Raw genomic sequence first — 14,564 nt, forward strand, 5'->3', positions numbered from 1 at the left:
ACCAGCTGTATTTAAGAACTAGCATTTGGCTAGCAATTTTCACAATTTAAAATAGAAAAATATCTCATGTGGTGGCTTTCCTTAAGAGATCTCCAACACTTCCCTGTCACATTAATCTCTTTTTAAATAGAGGAAAATTGAGGCAGAGATGTACAAATTTGTCCCAGGAAACTCAGTGGTTGGAACAGGAAGGAAAAGAGAAACCAAGTTGAAAAGGAGAAACCAAGCATTGCTATCTGTCCTGCTGGACTGTCATATTGTTAAATGAACCTGTTCAATTCACAGGAGGGTAATCTATATCACTTAGGCTCTAAGAATCCTCTGTGTTCCATGTTTCTGGACAGACAGGTGGATGCTCCCTTCACATGTCTGAGTTACTTTTGGTATCACACTGTGAACTGAAGGTCTTGCTCTGCCTTGTCTTGAACACGTTCCCATGAGCACTGCGAATAGCCTGTTAAATATGAATGATCCATCTTGATTTTCCAGATGAGTCAAGGAAAAATACTGGGAATTTTTTTTTGACAGGTGGAAGCCAGTTGGTGTAGAGAGCTAAAGTCTCCAAGGCATTTCCCTGGCCCCCAAGGAACCCCTTGGCTTCCAGCCATGGGCTTTTTGTCATCAGCTGCATCCTGTTCCTGACAGCAGCATGCCCCAGGAAAGAGCACAAATCTCTCTCCTGGGGAATTAGCACTCACAACTTTTCACTGATTTTATCCCCACTCTTCCTCGACATTTGTTGGCTTTGGAGAAGGGTCCTGACATACTTTTTGCAATTTGTCTGCCCTGCTCAGAACCACCTGCAACATTTCCTTTGGAAAGCTGTATATGGATGGCAGCCTGGCCTTCCTCTCGTGGCTTCTCCTGCCATTTCGTTCCCTACTTGTTCTTCTCATGCTGATCTTTGAAATAGCAATATCTGGTCTTCCTTTAGAGTTCCTGATTCCTGACTTCTGGGTTTTGCACAGATGACCTGTCCATGTTATATAGCAGGAATGGAATCTGGAGAGGTTTTGGCAGGATGGCTCTAGGAGGTGGCTTCAATGGCTCTAAGATCTAAAACCTGAGCTGGCACTAAGAACTGGTCTTCTGAGAGGACTAAAGCTGGCTCCCACTGAAGTCATGGAAGGTAATAATCTCATTTATTTATGGAAGACTTATAGCAAGAAGCTTCCTAGAATACAGTAGGATTATTTTTGCAGTGTGGGTCATTAGCACTGACCCTGGACTATGACAAAACAGAGACATGAAAACTTCTGTCTGCAAAATAGCTCTCCAGGTTGTAAGGAAACCCTTAAAATTGCAATACATGGCTATTCAAGACTGGGAAGATGGGTAGAAGAATACAGGTGGTGTCTCAGAAATAAATTGGTGGTTTGGAGAAGTTTGGAATTGCTAATCTCAGGAAAGCCCAAGCTCAGTAAAAGGCTTGGTCTTTTAGGAAGACTGCCTTGAGAGTTGCACACAGTTGAGAGACCTCCTAGGACTGCAAAATTATGACTTGCAGGTCACACTTTAAAAGCAATTGGATGTAATCTGTACCTTTTGCATGACATAAAAGAACTAGATGAGATAATCAGGCACCAGCACGTCCTCAGGTCTTTTTTAAATACTGAGATCACTCCAGGGTATGCTTATGATGATTTCCCCTCCTGCATCTCCTGTCTGCTGAGGGAACTGCTTCTCTTGTGTCTGTTCACTGTAGGTGTTGGCCAAGTGCTCCCAACCTACCACCATTACTGGCATAACTTGAATTGTCTTCTCTGGTGGAGCACTCCCTGTTTCAGCACTGGAAAGGTGAAGTGTCTAGGCCAAGTTCATCATCCAGATTCCACAGTCAGTGGAGAAAGTTGAACACCTCCAGAGTGCAATTCATCCCATCCAAAAATAGATGTTTAAGACAGGAAGAATGAATCACTCTCTGGGGGTTGGTGCACGTCTCTCTGTTCACTGATGATAAAAGAAGTCTAGACAATTACCTTAACCTAGACATCCAGCTGTAAGACACCTTCAGCTGCAGGAGATCGAGCTGTGCTTTCAGGTCCCTAAGGACTGATTTCCACCCCCCCGTTCAAATGGGAAGCAGTTTTGATTTCACAGCAGCTTTCAAGCTGAAGTCACTGACAATCAGAATCTCAGTGAGGCACGTATGGCAGTTTTACCATAACTGAATAGCTTTTTAATGAAAGGGTTTTTTACCCTCAGTCCCATCTGGGAGTTATCTATGAGAAGTTGATGGTGTTTTGAGGAATATTTCTTTCTGTTACTTGCTGAACCATTGCTACCATTAAATATTGCTGCATAATTTCCTCCCAAGGAGTCTGTTGCATGTAGATAATATTCAAAATGTGGTCCCCATTGATTACTTTGATTGAACACATGCCACACATGACGTTCTCCATGAGCAGGAGCGCAGCTCTTCAGATGGTGCTTGCAAACACTCTCATTTGTGAGTTCATTTCTCGTGGTCTGAAATTCATCTCTCATCTTCTCTCTTGCCTTCCCATGAGCTCATTTGTTAAAGTATTTGGGAAAGGCAGACAGGGAAAGGCAGTGGATGACTGCAGAAGGCAACAGAGCACCAAGATCATAAGGAGCATCCACAGAGCCCTGGAGAAGGAAACCACAGTGGAGGCAGCTGAGAGGAGGAAAAGCCTCCAGCTCAGGACAACCAGAGAGCTGGAGTTGCCAGTTCCCAGTCCACCACTGCAGCTCCTCACTGCCCACCTTGCCCCATGGAGGTGACCAGTGCAGGAGCAAAGCTGGCAGAGCAATCCAGGGTTCTTGGATATTGGCTGCTCCCTTTTCCAGCCCAGCACTTAGAGCAAAGCCACCTTCAGCTGGTGTTCCCATGGAGAGACCAGGGAGCAGGGGCCAGCACTGCTCTTGGAGCACAGCCCAGCTCCAGCCCTGTGTGGTTGTCCTTGCCCCCAGGACAGTGGTTCCTGTTGCCATTGATTGCAGAGCAGATAGGTGAGGATGATGATGTCTCCAAGGGGACAAAGGGTTCCCTGGCAGAGGTGGGCAGATGTGTTACTGCATGGGCAGGGTGAACTGATGGAGAGGAGACTTCAGGGTGCCAATCTGTGATCCTAAAGCTTCCATCCCAGACAGGTTAAAAGGTTTGGAAACTACACAGCTTTGGCATCTCTGCAGAGGAGAACATCTCAGCTCGCCTTGAAATATGTGAAGATTTAATTCTGTTGACTTTCACTTTTAGATAACTTTTTGCCCTTGCTCTTTTAAAAGTTCAATTTAATATGGAAGTGTTGTATTTTTCAACATGGAAGTGTTGTATTTTCTTCAAGGAAAATACTTGGAAAACATATTGACCAATATGGTTCATGGAAAACATTCATTTTTTCAAGATGTCTTTTGTCTCTCTCTTTTGGAAGATGGCAGGAAGTTTGGATGAAGCCTGAAATGTTTGGGGTTATTTTGTTTGTTTGTTTTGTTTGTTTATTGATTTTGTTTTGCTTTTTGTTGTTTGCATGTGTGTGTGAATTTTCTAGTTGCCAGAAAAAATAATTTGCCCAGTGATGTTACAGGTGCCTCTTTGCTTCCCCTGCCAAGACATCTACCCACTGCTGCCTGCAGGAGCCCTCAGTGGAGTCCAAGCCCAAGCAGTGGATGTATTTCTCTCAGGGATTTCCTTGCTTCATCCCTCGCTGTGTCAGAGCTGAACACATCCTGCCAAGATTCAAGCAAAATATTCCAGAAAAGGTTGAGATATTCACCGAGCTCAAGCTACTGTACAAGAAGTACCCTGGAGCAAAAACAGAGCTGCGAGACACCATCACACCGAGTCGCTTCCCCCACCCCGGCAGGCACCATGCCGTACCAGACAAACTCCTCCAGATAGGATCCAGGCAGAGATGTTTGCTTAACACAGCAGCTCTTTGAAAAGGCAAATAAATGGACAGTGAAGCTACACAGACGTGTCACTGTGCAGCGATTTCCGTTTAGCATTTACGTTTAGTGCCAGGAAACCCTGACTCATGAATATGAAATCAGAAGGAAAGGAAGAAAGCAGTTGTTCATTATTAGAGCTTCGAATTGGGCATGTGGTGGAAATTAGCATTAAAAAACATGCAGGTTAAAAAAAGAGGGGCTGGCTCTGATGGTCCAGGAGGCTTGAGGAGCCTGGCTCTTCAACCAGGGGATGTGCTTTTGTGGGGGCCTCTCTGCTCTCAGGCTTTGCCCATGGGGAGTTGCTGATAGAGAAGAGCCCTGGAGCTCAAGGTTACCATCATGAGGCTCTTGCTCATTTTGGAGAGGGGGAAAGCAGGTCCTGAATATTCTTGGAAATCCTCCAAATTTACCTTGAGGTAATGGTGAGGAAAGGCAGGGAAGAAGAGCCTCTTAATTACCAGAAATAAGAGAAATAACTGAGAGGAACCTCCAAGAAAACAGATCAGCCTTAGATAGAAATCCTGAGGTCCCTAAAGGAAGCTCACCTTTAATGAGACTCAGTGGGGTAAAAATGAAGGGACCCCCAGCCCTGATGCTTCTGGAGGTGAGATGCCTCTCTCTGCCCCTCACCTGCATTCTAGAGCTGAGAAAAGCTTCTGTGAGCCTGGGGTGAACGTGGCTCCCTTCAACAGAAGCTATCTTCCTTCCAGCCAAAGATATATTCTACATGTATATCTGCACATATTTCACCTTGAGGGAGCTGAGCTTGTTCTGCCAAGGAGGAATGTGGGTCAGAATCATAGAATATCCTGAACTGGAAGGAGTCCAGAAGGGTCATTGAGTCCAGCTCCTGGCCCTGCACAAGATGACCAACCCCAAGAATCACACCAGGCACCTGAGAGTCATCCAAACTTTTCTTGAACTCTGGTAGGCTTGGTGCTGCAACCACTTCCCTGGGGAGCCTGTTCCAGTGCCCAACACCCTCTGGGTAAAGAACCTCTTCCTAATGTCTCTAAGAAGAGTGATGCTATTGCAGCAAATATTTTTGACGGTACTGGGAAGGAAGAAGCAAATAAAGACATTGCTGCAGGCTGGCAAGGGCTTATTTTCCAAAGCAGCTCCTTGCATCAAACCCTGGGAGCAGCTCAAGGCAGCAAGGAAGTGTGTCATCCCCTCCAGTGCCTTCATCTGAAGCTGCCCAGCTGTGCTGTATAAGTACCCCTTCTTTTCCTTGCATTTTGGTAATTCCAGTGCCCTTAAAATATGACGAGAGCTAATCTGTCAGCGTGGGGCACAGCAGCTCGCAGTAATAGCAAAGCATTTGGCTGATACCCCTGGCCTGGAGGATGCAAAGTGCCAGGCAGGGGTTGGACAATGGGCTGGGTGGGCAAGTGCCCACAGGACCAGACAGATGTACCAGGGTCCTCCTCACCCAGGTGTCCCCCTCTGCCCTCAGTGACAGCACTGGATCATGGTTGTTTTGCAGAGGCAGGCTTTGCCCCAAGGCCAGGCCATGGGAAGCTGCTGGCAGGGCTCTGCTCCACCCCATGCAGCTATGACAGCTTCAGAGAGTTGTTAGCAAGCCAGGCGCGCTTGACGTGAATAATTAAAATACCTGCTGTGCTTTTAAATAGTTCAGAGCCAGCCTTGGAGCTGCATGTGTGAGCCATGGTTGCTGTCTGTGGAGGAGGCCAGAGGAAAGAGGAGGGCTGATATCCAGTGGAAAATTCAGGGCTTGATGCTGCTTCTGGCAGGAGGAGGGATGATGCTGGCAGCTTCCAGAGGGATGCAGGCAGTCCCTGCTCCTGAGAGAGACTGGAGGCTGACACAGCTCTCCTTGCTGATGAACAGACATCACAGCACAGAACTCTCCAAAGTCTCCTGTCTGCCAAAAATTTGAGCAGCAGTGGAGCTCAGCACCCACCCTTCCAACTGTCCCAGGGCTCTCATGCTGGTTCAGCTCTCCAAACCTGTGGGACGAGGACGTGGAGCAGGGGAACAGGGACAACCCCACAGCCTTGGGTCTCAATCAGCACTGGCAGCGTGGGGCCCCTCAACTGAGCACACACAGGTGGGCTCTGGGGAGGATGCACTGTCTTTTGTAAAGATTTCCCCAAGATATCAATTAGACACTGAAATCAAAACAGTTTCTGCATGAACAACTAACAAAGAGTTCCCTGCAGTCTCTCAGCAGCCGGACTCCTTCTGTTCCTACCCCCAGCTGCCAGAGTTTGTATCAGAATAGCACTGAAGGGCCCCGTGCCCCAGCACGGAGGAGCTTCATTGAACAGGGGAAGATATCAAACACTGTGGCTGTGTCAGTGCTGCTGGAGCGTGGAGCTGTAAATCATCTCTTCTCGTGAAGAAAATGGCTTTCTGGGCAGGGGATGGAGGGAAAAATGACATTCCCCATGAGTTAGTTTCAGATTGAATTAAACCATTGTTTGATCACAGATCTATATATTTTTTTATATATGTATTTATATATATTTTGCTGTGGAGACCCTGGACAATTCCAGTTTGGGGTCACTGTGCAGTGATTTTTTTTTTCCTCTTTTTTTTTTTGTTCAACCAACGAACCAAAAAATTGGTTATTTTCACAGCTTTGCCATGATTACCTCCAGGACAGGTAAAAGCAAAGTTTTTAGAGATGGGAAAAAAAAAAAAAATCTGTTTGGGGACTGGCACGGTGAGGAGACAGAGAGAGCTGTGTGCTGACAGCTTTGCAACAGTATGTGAACATCATCCTGATGTTTGGCCTGTTCCCTGGTCCCATGTGGGGAGTGGGAGCTGCCACCTGCACCCCTTTCCTGTGCCCATGAAAGGCTGGGGCTCCTGAGCTGGACATCAACAAATTAGTCTTCTTCTCCGCCATTGCAGAACGTTATCCATCTAAATATTTCCTTTAATTTAGAGCCATGTAGAGTTTGAAAAGCCCTTCAAGTTCACTTGGGCTGATGAATTGGTAATTGAGTGTACCTGGATGTCAGTGCCGGCTCTGCCTCTCTCTGCATTTGTATCAGCCCGTGTTTGTTTTCTCCAGCTGTAAATCACTCAGAACTTGGAGAGGCTTTTATCAAATCCTGCTAGGAGCCAGTCGTTCTCCCTTTCACAAACACATTGCTAATGCCACGTGGAACCCACTGGCTTTGCTGTTCATTTAAAAACAATGAGGATGGTATTAAATGGGAAGAAAAAAATCCTTAGCAACAAGGGAGAAGGAGGAGGAAAATAATTGCTCCTGTCTCTCTGGAGTTTGCTCCTTTGGTCTAATGTCTGTCCCACTGATCTCCTAATGTGCTCTGCTTGGAGAGCCTGATTTATTGCCCCACACTCCCTTATCCCCCTGGGTGTTACAGCACACATTGTTCTCAGCTTCTTCAGCCACCAGCAGGTCGGCTGCCAGCCTTGGTCCAGCCTCACCAGTGCTCCCACCTCCTGTGCCACTTTCTCCCCAGCCCTGGCCAGCACTGGGCAAGGAGAGATAAGCAGGTGGTTTTAAGGGTTTAAGGGAGTCAGGGTCATCATCTTAAGGTCTCCAGGCTCTCCAGTGTGCCCTTGGTGAATAGCTCTCCAGTGGTGTTGACGATACCTGGCTGTCTCCATCAGTTACAGAGGGACCAGAGCTGGCTCCCTTCCCACATTGCCCATATCCATGGCTCAGTCCAGTAAATGTGCTCCAGCACTGACAGATTTGGCAAAAGGGAATTTCAAACTAGAGAGGTAACAGTCCCGATTCGCATTTCTTGGAGCTGCTCTGATCCCTCACCTAGAGGAAGGACTGGAGGAACAGCACCACGTGTCTGGCATAACCCATCCACCCAGCCTGTGCTTGATTGTAGATTTTTTCAATGAACTGTTACTTTGCTATTTGCTTAGTGGAAAAAAACAGCAAGTTATAACCATTGACAAAGAGACGTGAGGACTTTGCAATCTGTGTGTGAATGTTTTGTGAGCATAAAATAAAGTGAAGTTTGCCAAACAATTATTCATTAGGAATTGTCCATTCAGCTCTAATTGCTTGGGTCTAACTGTTATTAGAAGGACTGTGTGACACCTTTGTAATATGCAGTTAAGGTCAGAAAAATGCTGGTAGAAATTACTTCATGTTAAGCCAAGCTTTTCTTTGGGTTTTCTTTGGGGCTATTCCTGCTTAGCTTAGAAAGAGCAGTAAATGATGCTGCCTGGCTTCTTGTTGGGCCTGTGCAGCCCAGTTAGCTAATGGAGGGTGAGTGGTGCCTTATTGACTCCCCTTTCTCTGTGGAAGGAGTAATTAAATTCACCTGCAGAATCCCCATCTTCTCATGTGTGGCAGTGTATAACTTCCCTGCATCTCAGCTAACTAGATTAGAGATTACTCATGCTGATGAGAAAGCACCAGCTAGAAAGGGCCTGGCTTGGCTTTCAGATCCCAGCTGTTATTTGCAGGACTTATGCTTAGGAAAAGCATCACTTTCTTTTGTTTTGCTTCTAACCTGATAAACTTTGTCTGGAAACCCAGAGGAACCAGCACCACTGTCTGTCTTCCAGCAGCATTTTCTGAAATGGAACAGTACTTTAAAGTCTTGCCAGCTCAGCCTTTCACTTCACAGAATATGTGCCTGTCTCTAAAATACCAGCTTATTTTTCCTTACCCCCATAATATTCCCATCCAACATTCACTCTCCTGGAAATCACCAATCCAACGTTCACCTACCTGCATTCAAACACCTGTCATTGTTCTTGTGCTACTGATCTTCTCCTTCGAATTTAGAGATTATATTTCACAACTGACCTCCAACTACCTATTGCCTCCCCGTGACACTTCACCCTTGTCTGCCTGATTGATTAGTCTATTATGCTCTGCACTCTTCCTGATGACTTACAGATTGCCCAGTATCTGTCACAGGCTTCCTTTTGTTCTCTAATATTCTTGGAGTTTTGGAACACCCTCCGGCTGCCATTCTCTCTCCATATTCCCTGGTCACCACCTGCCTCTCTTCTGAATGTCTAGTTTGGAAAAATGACAAGAAATCTTTTGCAAAATGAACCCCTACCTGCTGTGAGTTCACACATACGCTGGTAAAACACACTTCTAAGACACTGTCATTTTCAATGCTGCCCTTTATTTTCTTTGCACAATTTGGAGGTATAAAAATGTCACTAGATCAGGCTGTGATCAGTGACATGGCTTGGAAGGCAGCTTTCCCCAGGAAATTTCCTCACCTGCATAAGTCAATGAAGCAGTGACAGAGAGGGAGCAATGTTGTGTTTAATGGTGTGGGGGGTCGGAGGGTTCTGCGTCTGCTGGGGGAGAGGTCTGGGACGTGTCCCAAATCCATCCATCTCCCTGTGCTTGTCAGAGGTTGTCCAGCTCTCTGATATTGTTCCAGCCTTGTCCCAGCTCTGTCCATCACTCTGACATTTAATTAACTGCCCCATTCTCCTGGATCTTGCACCAGATTTGTGTTGTCTTTCTGAAATACCTCTTAGGTCATGTCTGAATATTACTAACAGGAGGAGTAACAAAATGGTTGTCACCAATATTGCTATTATTGTTACTGTGTAGATGATAATAAAACAAGACATGGAGTATCACAAAGATGAGTACTGTTACACTCAGTGTCATTTCTTCTTGCTGTACTGGTTGTTTGGCATCACAGGTGAGCAGCAGCTGACAGCAGTGGGAAGCAGAGAGTGCCCTGGCCAGCCAGGCATCCAAAAGTAATAGGAAAACAATGAAGGTGTGGGAACTGACCACTGAGAGCAATAAAATCACACTTAAGATTTCAAAAGACATTTATGAGACTGATCTTCAGGTATAACAAGGATTATTAAACTTATTAAAACCTGCATGTGCTGGGTGGCTGGTGCTGGTGGTGGCAGTGGCTCCTCACTCCTCCAGGAGCTCTGCGCTGATGTTTTGTACCATCTGCCCTGGGCATGCCCAGAGTTATCCATCTTCCCTGCATCTTTTGCCATCTTTGTCTGGCATTTGTCCTATTCTTTTTACTTCAGTCCCAGGTCCCCTTCCAGCATTTCTCACTCTCCCAGATCCACTGGCAAGTGGATTTCTTTTCCCTTTTAGTTACTCTGTTAAGCAGCTGCTCTCATTTGGGTCTCCCTGGGTCTTCTTCCCCTTCACCTCTGGTCCCTGTGTCTCTGTGTTTGATCCATGGCTTAAGCAGCTGTTCTGTCCCTGGGATGGCTCAGTATTAATCAAGCCATCAATCAATCTTTTATCCCCTTTGGTGAAACTCCCTCTTATGCTTTCTCTTTTATCCTTGCAGTTTAAATACTGGGCTTGGTGACCACCTCGTGGGATCCCGAATGCCGTGTCCAGTGTGCCTCCCAGCCCCTGAGGACAACAACTAGGAGACATTCAGGACTGTGGCTGGGACCAGCAGTGACACACAGGCTCAGAGGTGAGGGGTGGCCTTGTCCATGGCATCTCTGGAGTGAGAGGAGTAGCTGGTGTGAGACAGCTGCCTGTGGGAGAGAGGCAGCAGGATGGAGCAGGTCTTTCTGGAGAGGGCTGAGTGCTGGGAAATGCTCCCCAGGAGTGGGTGGTGAAGGGGAGCCTCATGGCACTCATTCCCAGTAGGAAAGAGTGTGATGCAGACACCTCAGCGAGCCAGGGTTGTGTTTCTCACATTGCTGACCATGGGGTGGCTCCTGGTGGGACTCTTCTCCTAGTGCTGACCTTCCTGAGGAATCCCTGAGCAGCTGAGCTGTGCCTGCTGCACTCCTGAAAGCTTGGCAGCAGTGAGACTTATCATGGTTGCATATTTAATTTTTATTTTTTTAAAGGTTGAATTCACATTCTTCTTTTGAGATTTAGGGAATAAAGAAAAAGCACATTATTTCTCCCCTGCAGATGAGAAGTGCAGTGTGTGCCTCCATCCCAGCTTCTACAAAATTCTGTTTTACAAAGCAGAAAAAGAATATTTGGTTCATGTTGGAGCTGTAGCTCAATTTTCTAAGACCAGATTTTGCCCCATGTTCTCTGTTCAAATGACTGGCTGTGCTGGCCACTTTGAAATTTTCTCTCTCTTCCTCATCTCCACCTTGACATTATGAAAAGGGTTTTCATCAGTCCATTGAAAGAAGGAGATAACTTTTGTATAAAAGTGCACGGTTGACAGGGTTGAGTTTTTTGGGTAGTGTGTATTTTTTTTACACTGTTATTATTTAAAAGATGCTTTCTAAGAGGACAAAAGGGAATAGCTTAATGGAAACAAATTTCTGTAGCAAAATGTGCAGCTGGATAAAAAAAAGATTATTTCTGTTATTGCTTGGTTAGACAGGTGAATTTCGAATTTGAGTACAAAAGGTGTTAAAAAGTGTGCCTTAACTTCTCTTCAGTGTGCTGTTGAGATTGAAAAGAATAATTTTTGGAGAAAAACTTTTCTCTGAGCCTCTATTTCCAGCATTGTCAAATCTTTAGCGGCGGCCTTTTCCCACAGCTATTATCATGTTTTCACCTTTTCTTCTTCCACCTCATTTGTCCTTTTTTGAAGAAAATGTAGTGCTGGTGAAAGGCGGGCAGGTCTGTGGGCTGGCACTGATCTGGAAGGGAGGGACAGCAGAGTTGGAGGCACACAGGCATGTCTGGAAGCCAGACCAGACCAGGGATGCACTCCCAGGGAAAGATGGACAGCCTGGCCTGGGGGAAGTCATTTTGAAAGCATCTACAAGCCTACAGCCCTTAAGCCCACCTTTCCAAAATGACTTTTAACCAATTAGGAACCTAAACATCAATGAAGATAAGCAGAGCTTAGGTGCTCAGGTCCCTTGGGGCAGACACAAATATCTCAGCAATGCAGACAGATAGACACTTTGCCTGTCCAGATGGATCCAGACCCAGAGCCAGGCAATGAATTACAAATATAAGTGCCAAAACAGCAGGCTCGGGACACAAAGGATAAAAGACAGTTGTGTTATTTGAGCTGATAAGCTCTGCATCTCGTCTGGAAGATGCTGGCATCAAAGGCTCCTGCAGGGATTTCACAATGGAGTGTTCCACCATCCAGCACTGAGTAACCTAAGATGTAAAATGGGCCTTGCAGAGAAAGCTTCGTGCCTGCCACAAAGGAGCAGAATTAGGATTTGTTTTGAGAACTATTAGGCTGAATAATTTGTGATTGATCTCCGTGGACATTGTGAGATATTGCTGCCAGCAGAGCAATGATTGCCATTAGTGTCTCACTCCCTTCTTCCTCCTTTTTCTCCCCAGCCTTTGCAAGGGCTGGGTCAAACGCTTCCCAGGCAGCATGAACAATATTTCCTCCTTTTTTGGTAATCATTGTCCCTTCTATTCATTCCTCAGAAGCCTTTTCACAAGCAAGAGGTATTTTCAAGGGTTGTAAGCATTCATCTCAATGTACATTTTTATGCCTATTCTCCTTGGAAGAGCTAGAGAACCAGTTTACTTTATTAGACCAAATGAAAGGAGCTTATGGAGGTAGCCTTGTGCAGGAGGTCAGGGAGCTAGAGAGGAGAGACCTCTGAGGGTGCTGTGGAATTTCTTGCAGGAGCTGAAAAGTAGCTTTTGCTGTTTAGACTGGTGCTGTTCTTCCTTGCATTGTGCCAGCCCCGTTTCCAACACTGAGTGCTGAGGACTTCTGCGTGGTCCCATCACTGGTCCAGCCACAAAGGCTTAGGAGCAGTAACAACTGTAAGTACCTTGGACTGGCAAGCCTGGAGGTAGCCAGGCTCACAGCACTGGGTTGCTCTGCCAGGGAGGAGGTGCCCAGGGAGCTCTGGTGAAGGTTCCCACCATGGGGAGCCCCAGCCAGCCCAGCCCAGGCCACACCCGACTGTGCAAACCCTTCTCCAAGCAGCTTCATGCAGTGAGCAGATGACTAAAACCCGTCTCCTGGGCAATTCGCTTCATTCATCAATTAAATTGTTTGCTGTGAACGCTTTGGCCCCATCCAGCTCCAGGATTTCAGCCTTGTAATTTTGCTGGCAGAGGACAGCGGTGCCATGTCCGTGAAATCTGCCTGCCAACTGCTTCCCCTGCTAAGCATTTTCTAGGCTAACGATCCCAAAAACCTTGCCAGCAGCCCCAGCTCTGTCCCTTTCAGGGCAAGCCACTCATTTAAACGTGAGCACATCTAAATGACTCCATCTGCTAAGTGACGTTGGTAAAGAAAAGATTATAGCAGGAGTTAGTGCTGTGTCCTCAGGTTGTAACCCTGTTATAAAATGGGCTGGGAGAGCAAGGGGACTGTGAGGAGCTGAGGCTCAAAACCACCTGGGTGACTGTCAGCTTGATTTATTTTCTTGCTCATTAGATAAATTAGAAAACTGGCAAAAGAAATCATCTCCTGCTCTCAGCTGCTTGGTAACCTGCCACGTGGCACGAGATGCCAGCTGCAGGAAGATGCAACTCCTTCCCACCCCCCTGGCCCCTCTCCCCAGGGACACAGGATGGGACTTGGGTCTGCTCGAGCCACGCATCTCAATCATCCTGCCACCCTAAACCACCTCATTGACCCATCTGGCCGATTGCTGGCAACCACTAGAGTTTCACTTTTCTCTAATACCGTTGATTTTTGAATAGCAGCTATTTTCTAGGTGAAAACAGCAGCACCAAGTATTTCTTTTGAACACTGGCTTTGACCTCAGAACTGCTTGTTACCTTCATTTCACAAATCAGACAAGCTAAAGCAAAATAACCTGGTTTGTGGCTGTATCATCAGGCAGGACCTGCTGCCCTTCAGAGATGTTGTTCAACACTTAGATCTTGTGGCTTGTGACCAGTCTGCCTTCAGCAGCTGTCCCCCTTGCTTATGGATTTTATCTGTCTAATTTTTATCTGTCAGAAGAGAAGGATGAAGCTTAATGGTCAGACTTGATTTAAATCCCTGGGTAAAAGTCACTGCCTAGGAGGTTAGGCTCCATTTACAGCACCTTCTAACCTAAAAACTCACTGAAATATTCAGCCTACATAACCAAATGTTAAATTTGGCCCATTTAAGCCATCCTCAGTACCATTAGCTGTGTCTGATGCACTCCTATAGCGTGAAATGAGGCCACTGTTATACACGTATTTACACACGAGGAAAAGCTTCCAGCCAGGATGAGCTCTTAAGAGACTGCAATGCATTTCTCAGCCAACGTGGAGGAATCCCCACTGCAAACAGATGCTGAAACTGGGGGAGAGCCAGGGCAGGAGCTCCTGGGAAGGAGACCTGGGGGTTCCCAGCACTGCTGTGCCAGTGCAAGGAGGTGGGGGGGCAATACCTGCCCTGTGAATGATGGTTGGAGCAGATTTCCTCTGCTGTCGGTGTCCCTTCTTCTGCCCGTGGGACTTGTGCACTGCCTGTGCAGGATCCTCGGCACCCTGTCCCTGGCCAGCATCGGGACACACGTGTCCCGGTGGCTCAGCCCCTGCCAGCTGTGTGCCCATGTGTGCAAACACACGGGGCGGAGAGACGGGGCTAATTCCTTCCTGTCATATGCAAGGAATCGGCTTACGACCCGCAGCTCCGATTACTCTTATCTTAGCCTGCATGATGCTGGCCACATCCTGAAATTACCCGGATTTTTTCAAAATCCAGGGGATGGCTTGGACTCACCCAACTGCCGTGAGCAAAATCCAGCCCTGCTTTCAACCCCAGCAGGTTTGAGGGGTTGTGAGTCAGTGCAGAAATTGGGGCATGTGG

At 46.8% G+C, this 14,564-nt stretch overlaps 1 protein-coding gene across 2 annotated transcripts in view; it reads left to right on the forward strand.

Moving 5' to 3' along the window:
- ELFN1 (extracellular leucine rich repeat and fibronectin type III domain containing 1) overlaps nucleotides 1–14,564 on the forward strand; it is a 103,374-nt gene that overhangs the window by 47,176 nt on the left and 41,634 nt on the right. For both annotated transcript variants that reach the window (XM_053992439.1, XM_053992440.1), the window contains exon 3: nucleotides 10,182–10,316. The gene's annotated coding sequence lies outside the window, so the exon portion shown is untranslated. The remainder of the gene's footprint in view (nucleotides 1–10,181; nucleotides 10,317–14,564) is intronic.

The sequence above is a fragment of the Vidua macroura genome, chromosome 16 (assembly GCF_024509145.1).
Source record: "Vidua macroura isolate BioBank_ID:100142 chromosome 16, ASM2450914v1, whole genome shotgun sequence".
In the NCBI taxonomy this organism is placed as follows: Eukaryota; Metazoa; Chordata; class Aves; order Passeriformes; family Viduidae; genus Vidua; species Vidua macroura.